We start from the raw sequence: 7680 nt of genomic DNA, 5'->3' as shown, positions 1-7680 counted from the left end.
GAAGACACAGAGAGGTGCACAAGAGGTATAGACAATAAAGATACAAACTTTCACATATACAGTACTGCATTATCAGTAATAACAAACATTAATCTATGTATAGATACATAGGTATAGAGGCTGAATGATCCGGTATGTCTAGGCAAAAGGGAAGATACCCATGACCATATGTAAGGTTGGTAGATGATATTTCTACCTACGTATTTGTATGTGCTATAAGAATATGCATATAAATAGAACAGGCAGCAAAATTATGATAACTTCTTAGCCAAAGCCAACTACCCTGATGGAGTGAGTTGTTGGACATGTGAGCTCAGGACCATGGTCATGGGGGGACATCAAGCTCTACTGGTATAACATACTACACAAAACATTGTTCTATATCTCACTATGGTGAGTAGTGACTGGGATCTTAAAAGTTTGCAAGCAGCCATCTAGATGCAACAATTGGTCTCTCCTTGTCTGGAGCAAAGAAGAATGAAGAAAACCAAAGACACATGGAAACAATTAATCTAAGGGACTAGTGAGCCATGCAAACCTCAGCCTCCATGACCATGAGACCGGAAGAACTGGATGATGCCTGGCTACCTCTGTCAACCACTCAGAAAGGAATCAGTGCAGGAGATCCTGGATAGAGTGGGAGAAAAATGTGGAATAAAACTCAAAATCATAAAATAAGACCAGGCTTACCAGTCTGACAGAGACTGGTAAAACCCCAGAGAATATGGCCCCTAGTCCCCCTTCAGGCTTGAAACTGAACTCATTCCCATGGTTTCCAGCCAAACAAGAGATAGGCATATAAGGCGAACATTTACATCAGGGTGGTACACTCCTTACAACAATCAACCACGGGAAATCAGAAGGGCAGTATTTGCACAGGGAGGTAGCACAGTGGGCAGGAATGCATAGGAAAGAAGGACACAGGGAAGAGGTAACTACAGGGGGGAAGTGGGAAGAGAGCTGTTACATTATGGGATTGCAGTCAATGTCATGAAACAAATTGTGAATGAACTGCTGTATGGAAAATGAATTTGATCTGTAAACTTTCACCCAAATAACAATTAAAAAAAAAAAAAAAAGAAATCAAATGAAAACAAAAGAAAAAGTCCAGGAAAGGTTTACACACAGAAAGAAACATTCTTTGATGTTTACCAGGAAGAGGAGGGGAGTGGAAGGGAGGGAAAATTGCTACCTAGAAAAGAGACATGTATTAATTTGGGTGAGGGGGAAGGCAATATACAAAAAGGGCATGACCAGCACAACATCACTAAGAAAAAGGAAGACAGGGAGAGGTGCACAAGAGATACAGGCAACAAAGGTAAATATTATTACACATACAATCCTGCATTATCAGTAACAACAAACATTAATCTATGAGTGGATACATAGGTAGACAGGCAAGATGATCGGTAAGGGTAGGTGAATGGGACTATACCCACGGTCATATATATAGATTGGCAGACTACATATGTATTTGTATGTGCTATAAAAATATCCACATATATAGTACAGAAAGCAGGGGGCAAAGTTAAGAAACTTCTTAGCCATAACCAAACACCTTGAGAGAATGAGTTGCTGAGCCTGGGGGCTCAGGACCATAATCGCAGGGGACATCAAGGTCAACTGGCATAACAAAGTCCACAAAGAAAATGTTATACATTCTACTTTGGTGAGTTAGTCACTGGGGTCTTAAAAGTTTGTGAGCAGTCATCTAAAGTTCAACTATTGATCTCTTCCCATCCAGAGTGAAGAAAATCAAAGATGCATGGCAACAATTTGTCCAGGGGACTAGTGGACCATGAGAACCTCAGCTTCCATGACCCTGAGACCAGAAAACTAGATGGTGCCCAACTACCACAATAAAATCGGAATCACAATAGAATGTCCTGAATAAAATGGGAGAAAAATGTGGAACAAAACTCAAAATAATAATAATAATAATAAAAAGACCAGGCTTACTGGTCTGATAGAGACTGTTGGAAACAATGAGCTATGGCCCTTTAAGCCTGGAACTGAACTCATCCCTGCAGCTCAACATTCAGCCAACAAAAGAGAAGCCTATGGGGTGAACAATCACACCAGGGAGGTATGGTATTCCTAAGCGCAATCAATCACATGACATTAAAGGGCAGCATTTGCCCAGGGATAAAGCTCAGAAGGCAGGAAAGGATAGGAAAAGGATAGTTTACTAATGGAAATGGTAAACACTGAGAGGAAGTGGAAAGAGTGCTGTTACGTTGTGGGGAATGCATTCAACATCACGAAACAAAGCATATATGAACAACTGAATGGAAAACCAATGTGCTCTGTAAACTTTAACTCAAATCACAATAAAAAGTTTTTTAAAAGTTATGGAAATCAACTATCACCATAATAATCGATAGCTTATATGCAGTAATTCATAATAGATGATATAGACACGATCATTCAATCTCTTCTAGGTAGTCACTCATTCAACATATATTTGAGTATCTACTATGTGGCAGACTGCACTAGGTGCTGGATATATGATGTTAATGAATAAGACATTGTTTCTACTGCAAGTAGCAAAAATTTGTATTTTAACACAATTCAGTGCAATAAATATAATTACAGAAATTTAATGACAGCAGACAGCAGGGCCATACATATGAGTTAAGGAAGGCTTCTCAAAGGGGGAGGTGAGTCTTAAAGTAAGAATAGGGATTAGATTGAGTGTCCACAGTCTTAGAGGAGGAAGAGGATGTGAGCAGAGAGAAGACAGTGTCTGTGTGTTCTGGTTATCTAGTGCCACTCTGATAGGAATATACCACAAATGGGATGGCCTTAACAAACAGTTTATTCTCTTACAGTTTGGAGGCTTTAAGTCCGAGTTCAAAGTACCAGGCTCTAGGGGCTGTGTGAAAGCCCCTCGACCTTGGTCTTCAGCTCTGCCTCTTGCTCCTGGCCCACTGAAGCTAAAGGCATGTCTTCACTCAGTCAGCTGCTGGCTGCTGAGACTGACAAGCCCAAGGTCGACAAACAAAATGGCACAGTCCCGATGTTACCAAACCACATGGCAGGTCATTGATTCAAGTCCCAAGAGTGGCAGAGCATGGCAGGCTGCTGAACAACGATACGGCTACATACAGAGTTCAAGCGTGCCATAAGCTAGAGACCATTCCCAAAGCTGTTTCTTATATATGGGAAGCAGACCACATCCCTAAAGCAGCTACTCAGCTGCTAGTGGTAGGTCTAGTTGATTGCCAGTCTCATCATGGGGAATAACTACCACGAGCTGCCCAGCCACTCAACCAGGCCCAGCCAAGTTGACACACAACATTAACTACCACACTGTGAAATTATGGTTGGAAATTAAGGGATGGATTTAAGAAAAAAGGATGGTGAATTAATAGGAAGGTGGAGAGGCAAGAATCTAGAATATCCTTAGTTTCTGGTTTGGGGCATTTAGGTAGGTGCTCCACCACTTTTCTGTCAGTATGTTGTACTGTGGTGACCTGTATATTACTGTGATTCTAGAAGCTACATCACTGGTACTTCAAATACCAGCAGAGTCACCCATGGTGGACAGGTTTCTGCAGAGCTTCTAGACTAAGATAGACTAGGAAGAAGGACATGTTCAGGTCTACTTCTGAAAAAAGTGGTCACTGAAAACTTTATGAGGAGCAGTGAAACACTGTCTGATATAGTGCTAGAGGATGAGCCCCTTAGGTTGGAAGGAACTCAAAATACGACTGGAGAAGAGCTGCCTCCTCAAAGTAGAGTCAACCTTCATGATGTGGATGGGGTAAAGCTTCTGGGACCTCATTTGCTGATGTGGCACTACTCAAAATGAGAAGAAATAGCTGTAAACATCCATTAATAATAAGAATGTGGAATGTACAGAGTATGAATCTAGGAAAACTGGAAATTGACAAAAATGAAATGAAATGTACAAAGATCAATATCCTAGGTATTACTGAACTGAACTGGCCATTTTGAATCAGACAATCATATGGTCTATTATGCCAGCAATGACAAATCGAAGAGGAATGGTATCACATTCATGGTTAAAAAGAACATTTCACCTCGAAGTACAATCTATCTTGAAGTACAATGCTGTCAGTGATAGGATAACATCCATATGCCTACAAGGAAGGCCAGTTAATACTACTAATACTCAAATTTACACACCAATTACTAAAGCCAAAGATGAAGAAACTGAATACTTTTTACCAAAATCTGCAGTCTGAAATTGACCAAATACGCAATCAAGGTGCATTGATAACTGGTGGTGACTAGAATGCAAAAGCTGGAAACAAAGAAACAGTACCAGTAGTTGAAAAATATGGCTTTGATGTAAGAAATGATGACAGAAACCGTATGATAGAATTTTGCAATAACAACGCTGCAAATACTTTTTTTCCCAACAACATAAATGGCAGCTATACACATGGACCTTACCAGATGAGATACACAGGAATCAAATTGACTCTATCCGTGGAAAGAAACAATGGAGAAGCAAAGCTCAATATAATCAGTCAGAACAAGAATAGGGGCTGACTGTGGAACAGACAGTCAATTGTTAATAAAAACAAAACAAAACAAAACAAAAACAAACTCCCTGCCATCTAGTTCATTCCAACTCATAGCAAGCCCTCCTTGGGTTTCTGAGGCAATATCTCTATGGAAGTACATTGCCAAGTCTTCCTTTTGTGGAGTGGTTGATGGGTTTGCACTGCCAGCCTTCTGGTTAGCAGTCAAATGCCTTAGGCGCTATGCCACCAGAGCTCATGTGCAAGTTTAAGTTGAAGCCAAGGAAAATTAAAACAAGTCCACAAGAGGCAACAACACAACAGTGAGTATATACCGCCTGAATTTAGAGACCATCTCAAGAATAGATTTGATGCATTGAACACCAATGACTGAAGACCAGATGAGCTGTGGTATGACATCAAGGACATCATATATGAAGAAAGCAAAAAATCATTAAAAAGGACAGAAAGAAAAGACCAAAATGGATATCAGAAGAGATTCTGAAAATTGCTCTTGAAGAGAGAGTAGCTAAAGCAAATGGAAGAAATGACTGAGTAAAAGAGCTGAATGGAAGATTTCAAAGGGCAGCTCAAGAAGACAAAGTTGGTAAAGTAGAGGGTCAATGAAACAGAGGAAGACTTCAATGAGATGTATTGACACAGTGGCTGAAAAATGGTATCAAAAGCCTAACAATAATTGCACAGCACTGAGCAGTCTTTCTTTTCTGTAAGGTCACTGAGTAAGAACCAATTCTAGGGCACCTACCAATAATAACAATAATGCAACAAGGTGAATGTTACCTTGTATGTCAAAAGATGTGATTAAGTTAAGGATCTCCAGAGGAGGAACTTATCCTGGAATATCTGGGTGGGTCCTAAATGAGATCATATGTATCCTTATAAGACAGCCAGAGGGAATTTGGAGTGAGAGATACACAGAGGACAAGGTAAGAAAACAAAGGCAGAGAGACTAGAGTGATGTCACCACAACCAAGAAACACCAAGAACACTGACTGCCATCAGAAGCTACAAGAGGCAAGGAAGAGGTTCTCCCCTACAGGCTGTAAGGAATGTGTCCTGTTAATAGCTGATTGTAGACTTCTTGCCTCCAGAACTGTGAAAGAATAAATTTCTGTTGTTTTAAAAAAAGAAAAAGAAGACAGAGTAAAGTATTATAATGAAACGTGCAAAGACGTGGAGTTAGAAGACCAAAAGGGAAGAACATGCTTGGCATTTCTCAAGCTGAAAAAACTGAAGAAAAAATTCAAGCCTCAAGTTGCAGTTTTGAAAGATTCTATGGGCAAAATACTGAACAATGCAGGAGAGACAAAAGAAGATGGAAAGAATATACAGAGTCACTGTACCAAAAAAGAACTAGCTGATGTTCAATCATTTTAGAAGTCAGCATATGATCAAGAACCGATGGCACTGAAGGAAAAAGTCGAAGCTGCACTGAAGGAATTGCTGAAAAACAAGACTCCAGGAATTGATGGAATACCCACGAGATATTTCAAAAACAGATGCAGTGCTGGAGGTACTCATTTGTTTATGCCAAGAAATTTGGAAGACAGCTACTTGGCCAACTGACTAGAAGAGATCCATCTTTGTGCCCATTCCAAAGAAAGGTGATCCAACAGAATGTGGAAATTATCGAACAATATTAATGTCACATGCAAGTAAAAATTTTGCTGAAGATCATTAAAAAATGGTTACAGCAATACTTAGACAGGGAACTGCCAGCCATTTAAGCCAGAATGAGAACAGGACAGGAACGAGGGATATCATTGCTGATCTCAACCAGATCTTGGCTAAAAGCAAAGAATACCAGAAAGATGTTTACCTGTATTGTATTGACTATGGAAATGCATTAGGTTGTGTAGGTCATAACAATCATGGGTAACATGGAGAAGAATGGGACTTCCAGTACACAATGTGGAATCTGTACCTAGACTAAGAGGCAGTTGTTCAAACAGAACGAGGGGATACTGCATGGTTTAAAATCAGGAAAGGTGTGCATCAGGGTTGTATCCTTTCACCATACTTATTCAATCTGTATGCTGAGCAAATAATCTGATGAGCTGAACTATATGAAGAATATGGCATCAGGATTGGAGGAAGATCCATTAACAATATACAATATGCAGATTATACAACTTTGCTTGCTGAAAGTGAAGAAGACTTGAGGTTACTGATAAAGATCAAAGACTACAGCCTTCAGTATGGATTGCACCTTAACATAAGGAAAAGAAAAGTCCTCACCACTCAACAAATAAGCAACATGATGGTAAATAGGGAAAAGACTAAAGTTGTCAAAGATTTCATTTTACTCAAGTCCACAATCAAGATCCATGGAACCAGCAGTCAAGAAATCAAATGACATATTGTATTGGGAAAATCTGTTGCTAAAGACCTTTATAAAGTGTTAAACAGCAGAGATGTTACTTTGGGGACAAAGGTTCGTCTGATACAAGCCACTGTATTTTCAACAGCCTCGTGTGCACATGAAAGCTGGACAATGAATAAGGAAGACCACAGAAGAATGGATGCATTTGAACTGGTGTTGGTGAAGAATACTGAATGTACCATGGACTGCTAGAAGAACAATCTGTCTCGGAGGAAGTATAGTTGGAACACTCCTTACAAGAAAGAATGGCCAGACTTTTTCTCTCATACTTTGGTCATGTTGTCAAAACATACCATAGATACAATTTCTGAAGATGTCACGGAGAATACTACCATGCAAAAGCAGGCCTCATATATAAACAAAGATTTATGTCATAGGATGTTGAAATAAGTCATCTTGACAATGAAGGATATCATACTTGGTAAAGTATAGGGTTAGTGTAACAGGGGAAGAACCTCAAGGAGATGAACTGACACAGTGACTGTGACAATGGCTCAAGGATGGCAATAATTCTTAGTCTGGTGCAGTCTTGAAATAATAATTGAATTGAACCATGCCATGTTCAATTCTGTTGTACATAAGGTTGCTATGAGTCAGAACCGACTTGATGTCACCTAACAACAACAACAATAACAGGTGCATGGTACAACCATTTATCTAGATAAAGAACAAGAGGAATAACATTGATCATTACTTCATCTGCTTCTCAAATTCTCTGCAAAATCTGTTCTGCTTATACTTCCCCCTGGAGAAAGAACATTTTAAAATGTAAAATGTAGGTTG

The 7680-nt window shown here is 39.6% G+C and overlaps 1 protein-coding gene across 1 annotated transcript in view; it reads right to left on the bottom strand.

The window, feature by feature from the left end:
* RNF128 (ring finger protein 128) overlaps positions 1 to 7680 on the bottom strand; it is a 188247-nt gene that overhangs the window by 6369 nt on the left and 174198 nt on the right. The window lies entirely within an intron of this gene.

Source organism: Orycteropus afer, unplaced genomic scaffold (genome assembly GCF_000298275.1).
Source record: "Orycteropus afer afer isolate SDZICR_OR568_19922 unplaced genomic scaffold, OryAfe1.0 scaffold00336, whole genome shotgun sequence".
Taxonomy (NCBI): Eukaryota; Metazoa; Chordata; class Mammalia; order Tubulidentata; family Orycteropodidae; genus Orycteropus; species Orycteropus afer.
The sequence above is the reverse complement of the archived record's forward strand: the minus strand, read 5'-3'. Positions and strand labels throughout refer to the sequence as shown.